Source organism: Typopeltis vanoorti, chromosome 15, assembly GCF_054136105.1.
Source record: "Typopeltis vanoorti isolate ZY-2024b chromosome 15, IOZ_Tvanoo_1.0, whole genome shotgun sequence".
NCBI classification, from domain to species: domain Eukaryota; kingdom Metazoa; phylum Arthropoda; class Arachnida; order Uropygi; family Thelyphonidae; genus Typopeltis; species Typopeltis vanoorti.
Window position 1 is genome coordinate 53397092 of NC_143563.1, and position 23935 is coordinate 53421026.

At 36.0% G+C, this 23935-nt stretch overlaps 1 protein-coding gene across 12 annotated transcripts in view; it reads right to left on the bottom strand.

Moving 5' to 3' along the window:
- Positions 1 to 23935, bottom strand: part of capt (adenylyl cyclase-associated protein 1) — a 257904-nt gene that overhangs the window by 83566 nt on the left and 150403 nt on the right. The gene's annotated exons all lie outside the window — the stretch shown is intronic.

Genomic DNA, 23935 nt, shown 5'->3' on the forward strand with positions numbered 1-23935 from the left:
AGCACCACACCAATATGGATTCCACCAATCAAGATGTACATTTCCTTTGCTTACATAAGTACCATAGAAATGTTTGGAGAAACCTGTGCCGTTACACTTAATATTTCCAAGGCATTTGATAGGGTTTGGTATTGAGGGCTTCTCAGCAAATTGCAATCTTATGGTCTGTCCTCCTCCTTTCTCTATAATTGTATTGCCAGTTTCTCTCAAATTGTTCACTCTGTGTAATGGTGAAGGATGTTCTCCCTCTCTTCTGATTTTCCAATTAATGTAGCTGTTCCTCGGGACCTTCTTTTCACCTATCCTCTTTCTTTTATACATAAATGACTTTTCACTAACCTCAATTCCAATCCAGTTTTGCTAATGACAGCATCCTCTAACTTATATGACAAACTATGCAATATTCAATCAACCCAAGCTTCAAGATCTATAATAAGTGTTCTAAACACTAATCTCCACATACTATTATTCAATGGAGCAATGACAACTACTCACTTTCAATGTTTCACAGTTTTCTCTTTTTTTCTTGAAAAAACCTCACTTGTTCTCTCCTTACTTTTAACAATGTTCAACTTAGTGCTGGAATTATATTACATAATCACAGCACTCCAATATCATCCAAAATTCTTGCATCTTTTTTTCACTAGACGTTACTTCTCATCTGTCCAGATACTTACTCTGTACAAATCCCAAATCCACCCACCCTTGAAACACTGCTCTTACTTTTAGGATGATGCACCTAAAACCACTCTAAAAATTTGCGATTCTCTCCAGAAGAGGGTAACTGACTGATGACCTCTCACACAGACTTCAGCTACCATTACAGAAACTGTCAGTTTTTGCATTGTTTCTTCTACAGATATTTCCAGGGGTGCTGTTCAGCAGAACTAGCATCTATCATGTCCCCATTTCTGCTTAATATACAGTTGTGTAAGTAACAGCTACCTAGCATCCTTTTACAGTTGAACAGCTGGTTTACTGAATCTGATAGTCCCATTCATCTTTCATTCAATCTGCCTCATTTCTGTGGAACAGCCTATCCCTATAAAGTATTGCTCAAAGACCACAACCTTCAACTGTTAAAAAAGAATATCAGCAGATAACTTTAATCATGACCCCAAACTCATGCATGGCATTTATTTGCTATATGTCTTCACCTTCTCATATGCAGGAGTGATATTAAACAAGTGAGAAAAACCTACAGCTTTATCATTATGATTAAGAGACCATGGATTCAATTTCCACCACCACATGTAAAACTCTATAGTCTTGAAATTTATTGTAGGTTTCACTAGTGCTGATAGATTGTGTCCATTGCCCAGGATGACACCACATTACAGGGCTCTATTAACAGATGCCATAAGTGACATAACAGAAAACTATATGGTCTTTTTTTTTTTTTATTTTTTTATTAGAGAAACATTAAAGAAATGTGAAAAAAGGCAGTAATAGTTTCTGGCTCTTTAACAAAGCCAACGACCATCATTATTTCATTATTTGCCAGCTCTGTGATAGTCATTAAGTACAGTGATGAAAATTAAAGTATCCCTGTTTAAGGACTTGTGGAATGCCATTCAGTGATCCAAATGCTATGAAACTTTGCAGGAATACATTGTGCATCATGTGGAAGCAATATCTGAAAAAAAATCACCACCAGGAGACATTGAAAATACTGAATATATGGAATTTGCATATCATGCAACTTGGCAGGTGCCAGGAAGGTTTAAATATATGGACATAGAATTTTCCCCTTCATTCTAATTGTTAACACCGTCCACAGTGATGCCACTAACTTGCCCAACATGCTTTGCTTGCAAAGCTATGCTACCTAAACAACTGCAATGCTGTTGCCACACTCCACAAATTTTGTCACCTGAACAAATGTCGAAGAGGTCCACTATCTCCATGTGCTCTGCAATGAATGATTAGTCATTTTGAAGAAATGGGATCACTTCAGAGGTCTAACTCCCAACGATTGCAGATAGACCAATGGAGTATGAGACTTCTGTAGTTGACAAAGTGAGAAGTTGCAGGAGGCAGTGCAAATCTGCCATGGAGGAATGTTATGTTTGGTAAGGAAATGCTATCAACATACATACCAACAGCTCCTATAATATCTTTAACATGCATACCTAAAAGTCATATGGCAGTGTGTGATACTGAGCCTCCCAACATAGAGAAAAGAGACTAGTCCATGTGGGATGTGCTTGAAGAGACTACTTTTAGGGCACAGTTAAGAGACAACTGTTTCCATCTAAGTGACAGAGCCAGTTCATTTGCGTCAACATAAAGACTGAGTGGGTGATGTGCTAAAGGCACCAGTAGCTATCCATATGTTGATGATGGATGGGATCCAACTATCACACGTTACTCTGCCTTGCAGAAGCATACACTTGAAACACATAATTAGCTTTAAATGTATAAGCACAAGATAAAGACTTAGTAATGAAGATCAATCTGCACCTCATAGTAAATGATTATGTGTGAAGAAAATTCAGTGCTCTTTTCTCTTAGTTGAACGTGTGCGAGGAATGCAAGATAAATCACAAGAACTTGGCTTCTGTTGATACAATAACAGTTTGTCCCATTCTTAATTCAGGATCTGGGTGAAGTGACATGAAGCGCATTTTTGGCACAAGCATACACAGGCACTTTTTTTTTATTTGATGAAAACCTGAACCCATTACTAAGAAGCCCACGGAGAGAGAGACAATCAATTGCTTACTGAAGTTGTCTTTCATTTACCCTTGTGTTACTAGAGTGACAATAAACTGTGACATCGACATATAGAGCATTGCCTACAGTGGGATGAAGCTGTTGTGTGATTAACTTTGATAGCAAATAGTATCACACTTAAGACCTTGGGGAACACCAAAGTTTACCTTTGTATCTTCTGATAATAGTGTACTTCTCCACTGTGGCTTTGAAGACTCAGCTAGACAAAGTTTTCAATAAATACAGGAAGATGTCATTTGACATCTAGGTTATAGAGGTCTTTTAATATGCTATATCTCCAGGTTTGGAGATATGGCATATTAAAATGGAATATAAAGAGAAATGGAATTCAAGCTAAAGGCATAGAAAAGAAGAATGGAGATATCATAACTGAAGAAGATAAAATCCTAATGAGATGGAAGGAATACGTTGAAGATCTATATGACAAGGAAAATAGACCAAAGAGTTGTCATTAGAAGATATAAAGAAGGTAAATGAAGATAATCTAGGCCCAGAGATTTTGAAAACAGAAGTAGAAATTGCCATTAAAGAACTAAAATGTGGAAAGGCAGAAGGAATAGATGAAATACCTGCAGAATTCCTGAAACAACTTCAGAAGAAAATAACTGAAGAAATAACCAAAATAATAAATTTAATTTATAACAAAGGAGAATTACTAAAAGATTTTATGACCTTAATATTTATACCTATACCAAAAAAAGTAATGCAGTGAACTGCAAGGATTTTAGAACAATAAGCCTCATTTCCCATACATCAAAAATACTTATGAGAATCTTAACATGAAGAATTGCATCTAAGGTGGAAAAATTTCTTGGAGAAGATCAGTTTGGTTTCAGGATGGGTAGGAGAACAAGAGATGCAATTGGACTGTTAAGAATAATAAGTGAAAGAAGTCTGGAAGTGAATAAAGAAGTCAATATCTGTTATATAGATTTTGAAAAAGCTTTGGACTTTGTAAAATGGGATAAGATGGAGGAAGGAATGGAAAAGATTAGTATAGATTGGAAAGACAGAAGGCTAATTATTTCATTATATATGGGACAAACTGCTATGGTGAAAGACATATGGCACAACAGAACCAGGTATCATTGGATGAGGAGTAAGACAAGGCTGTTCTCTGTCACCAGTTTTGCTTAACATGTATTCTGAAGCAATGTTAAAAGAAGCACTGGAGAATATTGAAGAATGAATAAAGATTGGAGGTGGACAGATATTTGCAATAAGATATGCAGATGACAAGGCATTATTATCAAATACTGAAATAGGACTATAACATCTGTTGAACAGATTACTGGAATCCTGTACCAATTATGGAATAAAAATGAACATCAGAAAATCAAAGGTAATGAAAATAGCAAGGAAAGAGGAAAATATGGATATCAGAATAAATGGGGAAAAATTGAATCAAGTAAAGACATTTAAATATCTAGGAAGTGTTATTAGCAGTGATGGAAGATGTAAAAGTGACAAAAGCAAGAATAGCGATGGGAAGAAATGCCTTTAATAGAAAATGGAATTTATTCAGAAGTAAAATGGATAGAAACCTAAAGAAAAGACTAATAAAATGTTATGTGTGGAGTGTTGCCCTCTATGCAGAATTCCTGAAACAACTTCAGAAGAAAAGAACTGAAGAAATAACAAAATAATAAATTTAATTTATAACTTTTATAATTTTCAGTTATGGAGCTGAAATTTGGACATCAAAGAAAGAAGAAATTAAGATTTTGGAAAGCTTTGAGATATGGATTTGGAGAAGGATGGAAAAAATCAAATGGACAGATAAAATAACTAATGAAGAGGTCTTAAAAAGAGTAGAAGTGCTACTAAGAGAAGAACCTGCTCAATTGCAGAATACTCAAGGAGGAAGATCTCCAGTGCAGTGTCATAAGCTTTTTCCATGTCAAAGAACACTGAAACCAAATGTTTTTGTTTCAGGAATGTGCCTCCTCTTTCTCTTTTAGTCTTTTTCCATTCACTGAAGGATACAGGCCTTCTCTTTAACTTTCGGTCTGTCTTTAGCCAATGTCCACCTTTCTTTCTCTTGGTATATGCCCAGTGCTTAATTTTGTTCACCTTTTATCTGGCAATCTAATAATATAGCCAGCCCATCCCAATTTACAAACTTTAGAACACTTCACAATATCTTCTACTCCAGGTATCTCTCTAATTCTAGTATTTCTTATTCTATCCCTTTTGTCATGTGGAGCATTGCATTCTTCTTCCCAAGGCTCTCTGAGCTACAATCAACCTGTCTTCCTCGATTTTTAGTTGTTGCCCATACTTCATGTCTATAGGTAAACACTGGAATAATACATATAAAGAGTTTTCTTTTTAAGCATATACAAGGGTGTGTTGAAAAGTTGCGATAATCATTATGAAGGAAATGAGATAGGGCCACACTGAAATAGGGCATTACACATCATTCTATGAGGGTGGTCTGAAAAGTTCTCGGCCTCGACCATAGATGGCAACACTACTGGCAAGATTTTTTTCCTCTAAGTTGGTACGTCTGTCATAAGCATCCACGTGAAATTGCAAGTCATTCTATCAAGTAGTTTGTTTTATACAGCTGTCCGAAGCAAAAATGTTGTCTCCCTTGAAATGGATAAAATTGAGTATCGTGTGGTTATAAAATTCTTTGTGAAAGGTTTAACGCCAAAAGAAATTCATCAAAGTTCATAAAAGTTTATGGGCACTCTTCTCCTTCATTTTTGACAATTAAGAAATGGGCTTCACGTGAAGGACGTCCAAAAAATGTAACAACACCAGTTACATTGATCAAGTGCACAATATGTTATTGGATGACCAGGGAGTCAAATTGCACGAAATTGCTGAGACTATAAGCATTTCCAAAGAATGTGTAGGATATGTTTTGCATGAAGAATTGCAAATGAAAAAGCTTTGCGCAAGATGGGTGCCATGCTTGCTCACAGCAGATCAAAAATGCAATTGCATGAAAATCTCTGAACAGTGCTTGGAGCATTTTAACAAGAATAAAACTGATTTTGTGACTTCATTTATTACTATGGATGAGACTTGGATTCACCATTACACACCAGAATCGAAACAACAGTCAAAACAGTGGACAGAAGCCAGTTGTTCAGCACCAAAGAAGACAAAGTCAGTTCCATCAGCAGGAAAGGTCATTTCATTGGTATTTTGGGATGCTAAAGGCATTTTGTTTATTAATTATCTTGAAAAAGGCTGAAAAGTTGCGACAAAGTAGAATTCTTGTCACAATAACCGGTCTTTTAATCAGACTAGATGAAAAAATTTGTGAGAAAAGAACCAGTTTGCAGAAGAAAAAAAAAATCATCTTTCATCAGGACAATGCACCTAACCAGAAAGGTGTTTTTGGCAATGGGAAAATTAAGGAATGTACACTATGAATTGTTGGAACATCAACCCTATTCTCCAGATTTGGCTCCGTCTGACTTCTATCTCTTCCCAAAACTAAAACTTTTCCTCACTGATCAGTGTTTTTCTTCGAATCAAGAGATGATTGCAGTTGTAGAGAAGTATTTTGCAGATCTTACTGAGAACCACTTTAGGGACGAGACAATGGTGCTGGAGCATCGCTGGAATAAATGTATTAGTCTTAAAGGAGATTATGTTGAAAAATAAAAATAATTTTGAAATTATAAATCCGTTTTTTCATTGTTAGGCCGAGAACTTTTCTCACACCATGAAGGAATTGAGGTAGAACCACGTAACTTACATATTATTCTACACATTCTCCACGAAGTGTTATACACCTGTTAGACACTGCTGCATCATTTGCAATCCTCTGAGAAAAAGTCTTTCCTTTGTTGCACAAACCAATTCATCAGATATGACTTTATCTTTAAATTTTGTTCCTTTCAAGCGTTTCTTTAAATTTGGGAATAAGAAAGTCAGATGGGAACAGGTATGGCAAATAGGGTAGGTAAGACAGAAACTGAAAGCCCAAGTTGTACGAGTATATTGTCTATTGGGTTTCAATAAGCAGTGTGAGCAGGTGTGACGCTACAAAAGCAACATGCCTCTGCTCAGTTTCCCCACAGTGTTTTTACTTCAGCATGTCGTTCAATTCCTTAAGATGTTTAATAAACTGCTGCTGTAACAGTTTCACCTTTTTTGAAATACTTGGCAAGGATTACACCATACATATCCCAAAAGACAATGGCAAGAACCTTCCCTGTGACTTTTGGGTTCAGAACTTCTTTGACTGTGGAGAACCTTTGTGTCTCCACTCCATCGACTGCTGTTTGGTCTCTGGGTCAGAGTGATGAAACCATATTTCATCAACAGTTATAATATGGGCCAAAAATTTGCACATGATTTCTCAAAGCTTCTGAATGTCCAGATATGGTGGATAATGACCCAAACTAGTTCCCTGAATATTCCCGGAATTGTTGCAATGTTTTTGGCTGAAATTTATCTGTCATCAAGGATCATGGCATGCACTGCATCAATGTTTTCAGGTGTGATCACTGTGGAAGGTCTTCCTGAACTGGGGGCATCTATTGTCTCAGGATGCCCAGTTTTAAACTTGGCCAATCATCAGGTAACTGTTGGATATGCTGGGGCATAGTCCCCTAAAAGTCTCACATAAAGTTTAGTGAATCTTAGTTGCAGACTTTTCTTCTTTTCATAATCTGATTTTGCCTACCTCACCATGGTCACAATCCCTAGCCCGTGGTATATAGTACTCCACACTTTTTTCATGCATTTAGGTGTTATTCATCTATTTAACTTGCATGCAGTTAATTCTCCTTACTCTGGGAATGCACTCAGATCAGCTTCCATGCAGTGTTGATTCCTCTACCACACAGTTTCATATGCCAAGGCACTGCCTCAGGCTGTCTTCAGGTTATTATAAATCACCTACCTAATATTTTCACATGACCCTTCTTAGTCAAAGCTCTTACATACAATGTCACCTGCCAAGTCAAAACTACATGATCACTCTCCAATTAGAGGCATAATCGTCAATTCATTTATACTGTTTCTCAGATGCTGTTACTATATAAAATGTTGTACTGCAAGTCCCACTTTTTCTCGTCTTTTGCATCCTTTCTCCTCCCTCCAGTCTATATAACAATACCCTACTTTTATGCCATAAGATATGTTTATTTATTCAGTTCACAACAGTCTTTATATGATTGTGGTTTGTAGCAGCATTCAATTATATATTTTGTCCTGATAATTTTTATCTCACACCCAACAACCTCAAAACTAATAACCTGTATTACTCCTTCAACCATTGAAGCCTTCTATTCTAGTTAACTTTAATTCTTGTGCAATAACGTCTGTCCTTCCTGAATAAACTGAACCCTTCACATTCTATTTCTGTAACAATATACTCTTCTTTTGGCCAGGTCTCACTACTACTACTACTGCCTATAATTTTGATTTTACCACATCTACCAGTGGTAAGAACTCCTAGCATTTATTCCAGATGCTTCTGGAATTAGTGTACATGTAATCATCAGCTAACTACTAGGCCGATGAGATGAATCTTGAACCAAATCTCCCTCACTATTTCAATACCTAACACCTTTCTTTCTTTCTCAACAAATTTAGCGTGTATTTCTTCATTTTCTCTCCATGTCATTTCACAATTTCTACTTAATTTAATTCCACATCCACACTTTCAACAATGCACCCACCTATAACATACCTAGTTTTCCTGACAATTCACATTCACTCCTTCAGTGAACAATTTCTCTAAGCACTAGATACCAAAACAATTCAAATGCAATCCATTTTGCAAGTAAAAATCCTTTCCCATCAGTCACACACACACACACACACACACACACACACACACACACACACACACAAATCTATGTACTGCACACCATTTCTCCTATCCTATCTACTTAACATATGGCAATGAACTTGATATTTTCTCTTTTATTCTTTTAAAATGGATCAGCATTCACATCTTCTCTCATACTGTACATTTCTCTTTACAAATCATTTGTTTGGAACAATGCAAATCATATATGCTCAATACTACTTGCTTACATGTTGCTTTAGTCATATCGCAAATCTTTATGCATGGAGAACACAATTTTATTGCTCACTTTTCAGTATTCCCCTGATCATGGAATTGAATTGCTACATCATATTCTGCTTGTCTAAAAACAAAAATGGGTCTAAAGAATCAAATTTTTGTTCAGTTTACTATAAACTTAACTATTCAGTGCTACTAATATTCTGTGCATTCCTTGAGGATAAAATCTTTATCTGAATGTAGAATTCTTGTGAATTCAACAATCTAGACCAGAGAAAGACAGATATGGGTTGAAGATGTGGTTCTGGTAGCATAAAGTGATGGAATGAATAAAGGTAAGGATGAGACAGGTATGAATGACAATCAGAGTCAGGATCAGGAAACAGGAGTAGTCAGACCAAAGAAAGAAGTGTGGTATTATTATGTTTGCATACAAATGTAAAGAGCATTCAAAATAACAGAGCCGAGATTGTTGCATTGGCTGAGTTGGTATGTCTAGAGATAATTGGTATAGGTGAAACTTGGTTGTCTGAGGATGTCAGGAATAAAAATGGAAGGATATACAATTTTCTGGAATGATAGGAAGGTGAAAAGAGGAGTGTGTGTATGTGTGTGTGTGTGTGAAAGGGGGAGGTGCTATTAATGACTACAGAGGAATTGTCCACAAAGTGTGGAAATTGGTAGTATATGCAAAGCTTGTGAATCTGTGTGGTGTGAAGTTGAAATTAACAGACTAGTATATCTGACAGGATGCTGTTATAAGGCCAGGGAATGTAGAGAATACTGACTGTGAAATGTTTAGGCAAATTAGTTGGGCATGTAAAAAGAAGGTAATCTTGATGTGAGACTTTAATTACAGAATATAGAATGAAAGGAGGTAGTATATGGGAACAAGGAGAGTGATTTTCTTGAATTTCTGAGGGATAAATATCTTAAACAACTAGAGGCGTTAGTATTTTGAATTTGGTGATAACTTCACAAGATGTAGTTGTTAATGAGCTACTGACACTGCTGCCAGTTGGTGAGAGTAATCATGAGGTACTTGTTTAGGAAGTCGTGAAACAAGAAAAGAAGTATAATGTGGATGACTATGGAAAGCTGTGTAGTCAACTAGCATCAATGAGCTGTGCAGAAAAAGATGTTGACAGTGCATGGAAATTCATAAAGGCAGTATCTGACACAAACAATGTATAATTGCATAAAAAGGTTTAAGCGAGTAAATAGGGTAGGAGTGAAATGGACGAACCGTGAAATTAAGCAAGCTATGTTGGAAAAGAAAATGCTATGTAGGAGGTATAAGACAGTTCGTGGCAATCAGATTGAAGAGTATAAAGTGCAGGCTAAGAAGGTGACGAGTATGGTAAAGAAAGAAAAGGTGCAGCATGAGAGGAGATTGGCTGGTCAGCCCAAGGTTAATGCCATGAAATTCTTTCACTAAATGGCAAGCAAGAGAAAGAATAATTATAGCATTGACATTGGTAGACAGTCATGTCAGCAGAGTGACTGTTGCAAAGGATATAGTGGAATTATTGAATGAGCACTTTATAAGCATATACCATACTGGTGTAAATCATGCCATGCAATATATAGAAGAGAGGAAAGTATTAGGAGAACTGAAAGTGAAAGAATCAGGTGTATCATGTTTTGATTGGGTTAGATATAAGGCTGTGGGAATGTGCACTACAGTTAGCTATGCCCTTGACTGGTTATTTAACGAAAGGCTTCCAATGGTTAGGGTTCCTAAGGAGCGAAAAGAGGGCAAATTAGTACCATGCCACAATTGTGATTCTAGGATACACGTGTCCAAATATACACCAGTGTGTATAACTGCAATTTTAGTCAAGGTGTTAGAGAGATTGATTAGGAATAGAATATAAGCAGAAGGTGATTGTAATGATGGACACAATATTCTTTATGGTGGATATGTAAAGAGCAGGTCGTATTTTGGCAATTTACTTGCATTTTATGACAAAGTGATGAGAGTGTTAGATAAGGGAGAATCATGTACAGTGATATTCTTGAACTTTGCAAAAGTATTTGATACCACTACAACAACTACAAGATAAGTTCATGTACAAGCTGCAGACGATGGGAATAGATAGTATATTGATTAGATGGATTACAGACTGGCTCTTTGAATGATACCAGCAAGTTGCATATGATGGAGCAGTGTTTCAAAAAAGAGTAACCAGTGCCATTCCCCAGGGTTCTGTTCTTGGACCCAACTACAACCCCACTGCTTTGTCCAAGCCAAAAGTCTATTAAAATCATACTGATTGGGAATCTTCAACTGATGATGCAAAGTTGGGGAGAATTATAAGTAGCACCACTGATATTAATTCCCTTCAGTAAGATTTTAATAGACTTTTGGCTTGGACAAAGCAGTGGGGTTGTAGTTTTAATATTCATAAGTGCAAGGTGTTGTACAAAAGGTTGAATACAGTACACAGCCTTATATTTCTGAACTTTGCAGTGCAGAAATATAAGGCTGTGTACTATATTGACTGTGCTGTACTACTGGAAGTGGATGAGAATCGAGATTGACAGCAGACTAAAATTTAAAGGGCATACAGCAAGTGTTGCAAAGACTGCACTGCATAAAGCACTGGTTAGACCACACTTGAACTATTGTGCTCAGATTTAGTCACCCAGTTTTCAATGTGATCTACAAACTTGCAGAGGGTCTATCATCAGCATTTCATAGGTTTGATGGATAAGACATGATATAACAGACATTTAAGTTACTTAAATGCTAAGGATTTTATCGGATTAATCCATAAGAGAATATAAAAAAGAGTAGAAGGTTAGAGAGAAAGAACCAAGAAGCCATTCCTGGAAGTTGTGCAAGAGTGTTATGAAGAGGGGTGTCAGGAGTAGATTTTTTACATGGAGAATTGTCAGTGAATGGAATGCATTACTGGAATACAGAATTATAATAATAATTATTTTATGATACCTCCAAGGAACCTACTCTACAAATCTCTACCAACTACAGCAAAACTGTCACTACCTTCATCTACACCAATGCCATCTACTGCCCACTATCACTAGTACTTTTTGTCTGTAAACTGAATGTGTTCTGAAGGCCAATTTTTCTGCATGTAAGATGAAAAACCCACGTTTCTGGGAGGAAAAACCTTGCTACCTTTGTATGAGATTAGCTAACTCACCTTTAATTGATAAAACCCATATAAAGATTCTCTCGTCCCCATCATGACAAGAATCAAACTTAGGCCTTTTCTAATCAAAGGGCGCAATGTACTGTCGTTCTTCCAATTTCACTAGGGAGGTGCTTAAGGATTTTAAGATTCAGCATGATAGATTTGTTGTCAGCTGAATGAACCTCCCATAATGAGTCTGCCGATGCCATGGAGAGTGTAATAATAATAATAATAATAAAATTTAAATATAAATTTTTATATGATAAAAGCAAACAAGTGATTTAGTTGTGCTTGATTATCAGCAACAAATTAGTGGAATTTGAAGAAAAATATTCTATTCATGGTAAAAGATAATTTAATTAAACATTAACAAATTTGTCTGAGAAATAATTTTTTGGACATAATAACACTATTAGGATTCTATTGGAGTTAACAATTGTTACAGCACATAGTTGCAATAGATTAATTTTTTTTTTTTTTTTTTACATGTTGGTGTTCTGTGGGACAATATATCTTAATGTTTAATTCAATTATATTTTACTGTGGTTCAATTTTTGGATATTGCACAGTTTATTTCTGTAATTCACAGAAATTAAGGACATCAAAAACCTAGCACTGACTAAACACCAGAGTCAGAAAATAAATTTTATTTTCTTATATAAAGTTTAAAATATCAGCATAGTGTAGGAACCTGAAATAGTTATAGACTCTCTTGCAGTGCAATCAAATCATTAAGTTATTATGAAACTGTTCCTATTGTGTTACAAGGGTTACATTTTACCAATACAAATAAACTTCCGATAACTAGTTGCCTGACTACAGTAACAAGAAAGCATAGCTAGATTTCTTGATTACACGTTTTTTTTTTTTTTTCCTCTACCATTGGGAAATGTATTTTAAGATGTGGTTGTTTAGATGAGTTTAAAGAATCTAATGTATCTTGTTCATGAGGTCAGATGACAAATATCATCCACCAGCTAGCATCATCAGGCTAGGCTGCACAATCTCAATAACATATATAGCATAGTGATGATACAAAAGTGAAATTAAAGAGGAAGAAAAATTTAGAAACCTTAAAGAAAAATCATGGCAATTTTATTTTTGTCTGACAGCTGTCGAAAAGAATAAACATTCAAAAAATGGCAACTAATACCAGCTTATTGATGAGAAGTTAAAATTAAAATTGATAAATGTTACCCGTAGCAGGTCTACAAGGTGAACGGCTCCTAGTCGATGAAGTAATGTAGGTAAGGGAAGTTGGCAAGATGAGAATCTATAACTTTGGGACAAGGATTACTCTGTGGACTGAGTCAATTGGGCTGGGGTAGGTATGGCAATATACTGGGACTGTGCGGGAAGCAGGTATGGCAATGTACTGGGACTGTGCGAAACTGTCCAGTAATGGAACTGGTAAAGCCTAGACCAGCATTGCAACCTTCTTGTTGGATGTCTCAGCTGCATGACATGCCAGATGGCTTGTCTGGAGTGACCATTTCAGCCAGCAACTAACAGCAGGCTCAAAACTGGCATGGAGCAGGGGAAACCCAACTGTCTAATTAAAACAAAGCTTTGCAATATCCACTGAGGCTTTGTGCAATGTGATCCCTGCCCATTGTTGTGAATGTTTAAGTGAAAGAATATCAATCAAGACTGTGGGTGAATACGATTCTCATCAAGGCAGACAATACTAAATGTTGGATGCAGATCTGGTTCTGCTAGTTAAATAAAGCCTGTGTTTGAAAACTCCTGTTAAAAAGGTAGGTGTGACATACCTCTATTTTAGAGAGAGAGAGAAAATACTGAGTGCTTCTCTAAGAAATGTGAAGTTGGTTTCCCATCCTAGCATACCTGCATGCCCACTACAGGCAACTAATACCCGTGTTGATATCATTGTAGTTGGTAAGAGGTGGGAGTGCCCATACAGGCTCTCACTGTGCCTCTATGCAATGCAATCAGATTTATTTTGACTCTCTATTGATGTACTTGTTGCAATGAATTGGTGGACTCAATGGTATGACCAAAAATAACAGACTACAAATGATATGTTGCAAATAAGATCCCAAATAGGGATGGTCTGGGATCAGTTTTTAGAAATAAGATAGTTAAGTTAGAATATGCCAGGTTAAGCAGGGAATCAATGAATATATGTTTGGTCACATTGGTTATATAAAGGTAAGCATTCAACTGGCTGAATCTGAGGCAGCCTTGACTTCCCATTAGCAAATAGTGGACTCAACTGCTACACACATATAGTTGAAGTTATTGAGGTCACACTTTGGTTAGGTGCATAGTCATGTTATGCTTCACATGCACTGGGAGCTGAATGTCTTTAGGCTCTTAATGTGGGATGATGACTGAACAACTCTAAGTCAGAATTCCATCCAGCCATATCAACGAACCATGTGTACCTAAAGAGTTCAATGGTGGTGCTAGCTGGAGTTGCTTTCACACTCTCATGGTGTGATCACTCTGGCAATGAGGATACTACAATGCAAGCATCAGTCAGCCATTACTGCACCATTCAAGTGTGAAATGGTGCACTAAATGATGCATAGATAACCTAGATACTAGTCTGGGTGTTGTGCTTAGAAGAGCAGCCACATATTTATAAAATGAATAAACTGAGATTGAATATATCATTATAATGAAGATTTATTCCGATTACAGTGAAAAAGACTTCTGCTGCTAAACTAACATTGAAACTGATTTTCTCTAATAAAACTATGCTGTAAGTTCTTTTAAAACTGAGCCTCAAATTCTATTCTGCGATAATCTACATGTCAGGTAGGGAATTTTTAGTCCTGTTTATCTGATTAAGCATAAGATAAAAAAACTACTGCTGCCTTTCTTCTCTCAAAAGAATTCTGACTTACTCAAGGTGAATGGAGACTAAAAAGAGCTTTTTTCTTCTTGTTGAAATCCTGCCTTATATTGTTGTTATGTGTCACCCAGTCATTTTTGACTCTTGGTAATCCTGTGAACACAAAGGCTCTCCATCCCACTCAGCCTCTTGTCCATTCTTTTGGTAATTGTAAGTTCAAGTTGGTGAGTTCTTTTATGTTGTCCATCCAACTCTTTTGTGGGCTTCCTCTTCTTCTCATTCTTCCCCAACATGACTGCCTTTTCCAAATGATTCATCACCTCGAATAATATGACCAAAATACATCAAATTCTGTTTAGCAAGTTGCAGTTCCATGGGATTCTTAATAGTCTCCTCCACCCATAATTCAAATGAACCAATTTGCTTTCTGTTTTTCTTGTCTTGTATGCACTTTGAAAAATCCATTTTGCAGTGAAGGTTCATAATTTATAGGATTTCTTATTGTTTTATTACTTTTAACATCAACTTTGTGGATCATGGTTATTTCTGATATCATTTCTCCATTTACTCAAATTTGGCACCTAGATAAACCCTTGATTTAATAAAGTCACATTTCCCACTGGACATATTTTAATTATTCAGATTTATGGCACATGCAGTTACTTTAGAGGGAAGGGGGTGGATTTACATTCAAATTAGTGGAACTGCTAAGTGATATTAAGTGTTTGCCATACAGCCCTTTGAACAAGACACTTTAGATTCTTTTAAGTCTAAACAACTAAAATAAACTTCACAAAAAAGAATCAAATAGTGAATGTCCTCATCACAGAATTAAAATGATTCTATCTTATCTATGCACAGAACACCAACACACACACACCACCTCCAGAGTTTGATGGATGGAAAGATTTGTACAGTGTTGATGGACTGCACTTAAATGGATTTGGAGTCACCCTTGAAGCAAATGAAAGTGAATGAACAAAACAAAATGCAGAATCTGGTCTCTCAAGCAGTAATATCAAATGCAGTAGTCAGTTCAAGATGTAAAGCTGGTTCTATATACTAATGCTAGAAGGATCAGGAAAAAAGAGAGAAAAGTTTTTGGTATTGGTTAGTGCAACCTTGCAAATTGTTAAAGGCATTAGTGAGACACTTGGCTAACAGCATAAAGATCTGCAGCGGAAGGATGTTCACAGTGCATAGGGGATAGTCAAGGAGTATCTGCAGGAAGCAAAATCACAATGTTTTACCCAAGGTCAGGAGGGTAAATCTGGTAGGAGCTAGATGGCAACCAGCTGCAAAAAAAGATGTGGATGGTATATAAGGAGAAAGACAGCCAGCTAACTCATCAACAGTATCAGGAATAGGCAAGAAAATTGACAAGCATGGTAAGGAAGGCAAAATCAGATTATAAGCAGAAATTAGCCAAATAGATGAAAGGAAATCCCAAGTGGCAAGTAGGAGGAAGAACAACATTAGGAAGGAAGGATACCTAATGAGTGCAGATAGTAGAGAGGTAACATACAAAATTTTTGAGCTACTCAGTGACCATTTTGTAAGGGTATGTCATCCAAGTGAAGATACTTATGGTATATTTATGATAGTGGTGATAAGGACTGATGTGAGAACAGATGTAGGTGAACTGGAGCCTTCAGAATCCAAAGGCAAATACAGCCATGGGATTGGATGCGATATCTGTTTGCATTTTAAGATAACATGCAGGGTAACTGGCAATGCCTCTGATTAGGCTGTTTAAGTCTCAGCTCCAGCAAAGTCCCAAGAAAGTGGAAAGAGGGCAAAATAATTCCATTGCACAAAGGAGGAAAAAGTAAGTCTGTGGCAGCAAATTACAGACCAATCAGTATCTCAGGAGTGGTGATAAAAGTACCAGAAAAGCTAGTCAAAAAGAGAATTCAGGAATGGGTGGATAAGAATATGATTATCTATGAGAGCCAGCACAGCTTTGTGAAGGCTCAGTCATACCTTAGTAATCTACTAACATTTTATAATAGTGACAGCTGAGCTGGATAAAGGGAGTGGCTACACGATGGATTTTGCAAAAGCATTTGATAGGATATTAAGTGGAACTCTGTTATGAAAACTACAACAAATGTAGGTGGATATGAAACTGGAGATATGGATAAAAAGGTGGCTGGCTGATGGATGGATAAAAAAAAAAGTTATATATGGAGGTGCAGAATTCAGGTGACTGGTAGTATACCACAGGGCTCTGTGCTTAGACCACTGACGTTTAATTTACACATAAATGATATAAGATAATTTGAAGGGAGATATTCAGTTGTTTGCTGATGATGCAAAGTTGGTAGGGTAATAGTTAAGGTGATGAAGAGTGCTTGCAGGATGATTTAAATAGGATGACAGTATGGACAAAACATAATGGATGTCAATTTATTGTGGAAAAGTTAAAGTTATGAATTTTGGGATACAAAGATTGGAAGCTGTGTACCATAACGATGGAACTTACTCCAGGAAATTGATGAAGCCATGGATTTGGAAGTAGTAGTAGATAAGTTTAGGGGACATATCACTAAAGTAGTCAGGATAGCTCACAGGATTACTTGGTTATTGAAGTTCATACTAACAAGCAGTGATAAGGGAGTTATCATTCCTCTTTATAAAGCCTTGATACAATCATATCTGGATTACTTACTGTGCTCAGGTCTGGCTACCTGGGTTACTTGGGGATGAGTAAGTGGTGGTGGAGAGGCGAGAGGCAAATGATCTGTGGAATGCTTCCTATAATGATAGGTTGAGGGTTTGTGGATTGCAAAAGTTGGTTAATATGTGCAAAAGAGGGGATATGATAGAAACATCCAGGACTTTTTTCCCAGCAGGAACGGTCCAGAATGCGTTCCAGTAAACTTTTAGGACTTTAATGGTCCCTAAACACAAATTTTATAAGTATTTCAAAACTAGGACTGCCTCCATTTTAAATTCTCAGTTATGGTCGTTGACAACGTAAATCAAGGGTCATCTTTGGTTCATCCAATCTAGTGCTGCCATCTTGTGTTGTTGACACTGAAACTCGAAGATCGAAGTTTTCGATAAGAATCGATAGTCAGCCGGAAGTTACAGTAGTTACTGAAAGTGAAACTTCTATGTGAACAAGCATACAAACAGACGTTCTCTACGCAAGTAAATTGCACTTTTACAATGTGGGTGAGTGAGGTCAACTTGTTTCATGAAAGTCTCACCATTTACGTGATGAATAGTAAAATAACACAATTTTTTTTCTTCCGCTCCCGCAACTAAAAAGTTAAAGTTCAAGAACAGTAAGTGCAGTGATAGATGGGGCAAAAATAGACCCAATGGACAGTGACACAAAAACTGGAAGGATAAAACACGTGGCTGCTACAACGACGAGTAAAGACGCACAAGAAGATCTGCCTGACTGTTCAACTCTAGACCAAAAAGCTGATTTTTGCAACAAAAATGAATGGTTGTTGGTGGAGAATAAAAACATTGGCTATAAAATATGTAAGGAAATCGCAAGTTTTTAAGTAGAAAGGAATAAGCAAGGTATGAATATTTCAAAGTCATGGGCAAATATTCAAATTCCTCATTATGGTAGGAATAAAAAAAGAGCAAATGGCTTCACTACATAAAAGAATTCACGATCATAAGAACAGTTCATCTCACACTGCTGCCGCTAAAATTATAGAATCTGCAAAAGAACAAAAACTGGAGGGCTTATTCAAAAGCATTTGAACATGAGAAAGAAGTCACTTGTAGAATCTTCAGAACCGCATATAAAGTTGCAAAGAAAACCAAGGCTTTCAATGGCTTGGAATCAGAAATTGACCTCCAAGAATTGAATGGCAGCGACATGGGTCTAATTCTACATTCTACAAATGCTTGTATGAATATAACAAATCGTATTGGAACTGAAATGAAAAAAATCCTTTTTTAAAAAAAAATAGAGTCAAACTGTGAGACTTCCCTTTTGATTGATGAAAACACCACTATTAGCCAGTTATCATTAATAATATATGTACGCACAATGCTACTTGATATGGAGCAACACACAAATATTTTTATTGACATTGTAGTTAGAAAATGTATCCGCACAAAGTATTTTCCATAGAATTGTTGCCACTGTCTGTGATGGAGCAGCTGTGATGTTGGCTATGAAAAAGGAGTAGTGGCTTTGATTAAGGGACGTTCCTCACATTTTGGTTTGGCAGTGTGCCAACCATAGACTCGAGCTCTCTGTTGGTGATGTAAAAAGACTTCCCAGAACAAATCAACCACTTCAAGTCATTTCTTGACAAATTTTACTGTCTCTATCACCAGTAACCCAAAAAATATCATGTCAGAGAACCAGGCAAAGTAGCTAAAGATCTTGACAAGGAAATCTACAAAATTGGAAGATTTTAAGTACATGTTGGGTGGCTTCTAGTTTCAGAAGTGTTTCTGCAGTGTGGAAAGATTATGAAGCACTTGTGGCTCATTTTACAGCAGCAAAACAAGATGAAAACAGAGACAAGTCTGAAAACCTTTTGAAGAAAATAATAAGTGTTGATTTTGTTTTGGATCTTGGATTGATGTGCAATGCTCTCCAAGAATTGTCAGAGCTTAGTGTTGAACTGCAAGCAAGGGATATTACACTCTACAAAGCTCATTGCAGTATATCAAGGCAGATTCAGCTATTTGAAGACAGGAAAGTTAATGACAGGCCTTTTTATCGTGAAGCAGTTCCAGCAGTTGAAAATCTGAACTTTAAAGGAGTGACTTTGGAGAAGAGGGTAATCAATGTGAATCAGTCTCTTGATCCTACACAATTTTATGACTGCTTTAAACAATGAATGGAAAATCGCCTTTTATATGCAGAAAAGATGCAAATTCCAGAATGGACAAAAGTGTTGTATCCAGAATGTTGGCCAGACAGTGCTGAAACGAATGTTCCTTTCGGTGAGACTGAAGTGGTGAGTTTGTGTATGAGGCTAAGAATTCCAGAATGACAGATTGTTAGAGGTTTTCATGAATTCCTGACAGAGAAGAAAATGCCTGCTGCACTATTGCAGTTAATAAACACTATCAACAGCAACCCCAATTCTACTGCTGATGTGAGCGTGGCTTTTCCCAAATTAACCTGATTATCATACCGACAAGAGCTTCTCTACAAACGAAGAACCGCGAGTACTCTGATGTTCACCAAGCTGGTTGGACCTCTTCTGCCCCCGTTTTTCAACCCTTACCATACATCAATTCCTGGTTCCTGAAAGGCAGAGATCCAACAACAGACACTAAGAGTAAGGAACGAACTCGTGAAGATAGCAACACCAGTGTGATGAGCCCAATTTGGAAGCTATTATGAAAATTAAGGTATTTTTTAAACTTTTTTTCACCTTTGCTTTAACATTTTATTTCCATTTGATATATATAATGTCCATTTATCAAAAGTAAAAGAACGAGAGCTTCAAAGGCCTGGTATGTTTCGATTTTCTTGTGTTATAAGATGGTAGAGTTCCGGTAAACTTATATTTAGAAATAAAGCCTTGGAAACATCTAAGTTACTAAAAGGTATTATAGGATTAATACAAAGGAAATATTTCAGCATTTGGCCAGAGGGAGCAGAACAAGCGGTCATCCCCAGAAGTTGGATAAGAGTGTGGTTAGCAAGGGTGTGAAGATTAGATTTTTTGCTTGGAAAGTAGTAAATGAACTGAATGGATTGCCTGAGTTCAGCTGTGAATGCTTTGTTGTTAACGGTTTCATGGAGAGGGTACGACATATATTGCAAAATGAGTCTTAGAACTCCATAAACAAATTAATGAATGTCTTTGTATTTATTGTTTTAGTGTCATGTCATACCATTAAATACATATATCATTAAATGATGAAGAATTATAAATGAAAGATGCCAAGAAATTATATTCTTGATTTTATTCTTTATCCAAGTGTAAGCAAACAAAGTTTGCGCATGAAATAACTTCATGACAGGGCAACTTGTATACAGAGACTAATGACTTCACACCAATTGCTTAGTTTCACATAATGCAAAGGACGGTTTCAACCTTTATTGAGGTCTCATTAGTGGAAGCCAGACACAGAAGTGATACCAAGGTTTTTGAAGTCATGCAGAAGTATTTCAACATTCATCTCTAATCCAGAGTATTTTAATAATAAGGTGTGACACCTTTTGGCTACCTGTATATGGAAACATGACTTCTGCATTACTTCAACAATGGTAACACTTCTGAGTCTGGCTCCACTGATGAGACCTCAATAAAGCATTATACATGTCTGTAAAGATATGTGCTTTGCATTCTGGGATATTAAGGCAACTGATGTGAAGTCATTAACCTCTATATACGAGTTGCCCTGTCATGAAGTTACTTCATGACAGGACAACTAAAAACTGCTTACACTTGGTTAAAGGATGAAACCAAGAATATAATTTCTTGGTATCTTTATAATATAACCAAGTGGAAAAACTTTCAATATGAAGAATTAATTTTAACATTTTTATAGACCTACTGTTTTGAATCACAATATTATTCCAGAGAAATGAAAGGCAATCTTAGAAAGAATTTGATTAATTATTCAAGTATTTTATTATTATTTATTTATTCTATTATTAATAGTTTTGAGTTAGAAAGAGTACACGAGTAGATTATTTTTAATATTATACGATTAATATTATTCATATAATATATATACATTCAAATAATGAAGTTGTGAAAGGAATATCTTGATTTTGTCATAATAATGCCTGGAAATTGTTAATAATGCTTTAAATGCTTGGAAATTTGAATTGTAATTTAAATGTATACCTAGTGGAATGAATTACATAGAGTAGTCATTCTTAAATCATATGACAAAGAAATAGAAGAAAAAAAAAATCAATACACCTAAACCTCTTTTTATGCGATTTTTATTCACTTTTACCCGACCAACCTAAAGTCCAAGTTAGGAAAAAATCCATAATTCAAGAAAATTCTGAGAATTTTGTAGAATTGCATTCTCATTTCAATTAAGAAAATTCTAAATTCTAGAAAATGCTGAGATTTTTTTTTTTTTTTTTTTGCATTCTCATTTCAATTAAGAAAATTCTAAATACTTATGAATTTCATTTATTGGGAATTCCCCAAATTACATAACTGACTGTGCATAAAAAAAGCAGTTCTTAGCAGTTTGAATTTGGTGTTTGAGTAGACAACACAGTTATCACATTTTTTAATTGAAATCAAAATAAAAATCGCGTTATAAAATTAATAATTTTGCCAAGAAATAATAAATGGTAAGCTATATGTAATTTTCAAACTTTCATTTCATTAACCGAAGATTTTAATCCAGCCTTCACATGATGTTGCTGATAACAAAAAAAAAAAAAAAAAAAAAGGAAAGCAGTTTCCTTGGATATAAAAATTCAAATTTTAAATCGTCTTCAAACTGGGGAAGGTGCGACGGCTGTGGGTAAGCATTTTGGAGTCTGTGAATCAACTGTCAGATCTATAAAGAAAAATGAAGAGGTTATTAGAAAAGTGGTATGTTCTGGTACAAAATCAAGTGCGAAATTATCATCATACACAAGAGATGTTATTCTAGAAAAGGTCGAAAAAGCTTTAGTGATGTGGATAGAAGATAATATACAAAAAAGAATGCCAGTTGATGGAAATTCCATCAAGCAATCAGCATTGAGATTTTATGAACAGATTAAAAAACTGCAGCCAGATACTTCATCTCAATCAAGGAAAAAATATGAATTTCATGAAAGCAATGGTTGACTGGCAAAGTTTATTAAAAGACATGCTCTTCATAATATAAAAATTAAAGGTGAAATGGTTTCTGCTGATGAAACAGCTGCTAAAGCATTTCCACAAAAACTTGCTAAAATAATTGAAGATGGAGGTTACACTCATGAACAAGTTTGAAATATGGATGAAACCGGCCTTTTCTGGAAAAAAATGCCAAACAGAACTTACGTATCAAAAATGCAAAAACCTGTTGGTGGGTTCAAAGCAGCAAAGGATCGCATAACACTCCTATTTTGTTCGAACGCTTTAGGAGATTGCATGTTAAAACCACTGCTCATAAATCTATCATTAAGACCACGGCCAATGAAAGGCATAGATTTTCAAAAATTGCCAGTTCATTGGATGGCCAACAAAAAAAGCTTGGGTGACCATTGATATTTTTTTCACTGAGTGGTTCCACAAACATTTTGTGCCAGAAGTCAGATGCTATTTGAATGACAAGGGTCTCTAATTTAAAGTGCTTTTGATTCTTGATAATGCACCCGGTCATCCTGCCAAAGAACACCTAAATGTGCAATTTTTTTTTCTGCCGCCCAACACCACATTATTGCTACAACTTCTAGATCAGGGTATAATTGCGACTTTTAAAACATATTATGTCAGACGAACATTTCGGTACGTTTTGAACAAGCTAAATGATGATGAAACATTGTCAGTTATGGATGTGTTGAAAAAATTTTCCATTATGGATTGTATTGATCAGGTTCGATTATCATTATCTGAATTGAGATCAGAAACTATGAATGCATGGTGGAAAGCTATTTGGCCCACATCTGTTAAAGAGAATGCTCCTGTTCCCTTCAATCATACTGCAGAATTCCCCAATATAATAAGTTTAGCATGTGAAATTGGCAGAGAAGAATTCGATAATCTTACGTTGGCAGATATCGAAGAATTGTTAATTGATAAACCTCTTAGCGAAGACGAAATAGTGGAGATTGTTTCTGAGACTTCTGAACGAGAAGAAGTTAATGATAATGATCAAGATGATCCTACTTTTACTGCTGATATTACTAATAAGGTCTTAAACGGGCCAGTAATTTAGACAATTATTTTGCCCGACATGATCCAAATGAGGAACGTGCTGGGAAGTTTTCACGTAAGCATAAGTTCCTAATGTCTTCATACAGAGAATTATATCGCGACTTACCTAAAGCATCAACACAGCGATTAATAACTAAGTTCATGCCTAAAACTACTGAAACAACCAGTGGTACTTATGTTCAAGACATAACAAGAAGAATCCACAAGTTGAGGCGGAAGTTGATGACGATAATACCATATCTAGTAGTTCTAGTGATATTACAGTCTCACGAAAACTGTCGTGTTTATTGTCAGAAACTGATAGCGAATAACATAATTTTTTTATAGAATCCTTAGCAAACAACTGAAATGAATATTATTTAAATTAAGGGGATATTAAATCCCACATTGT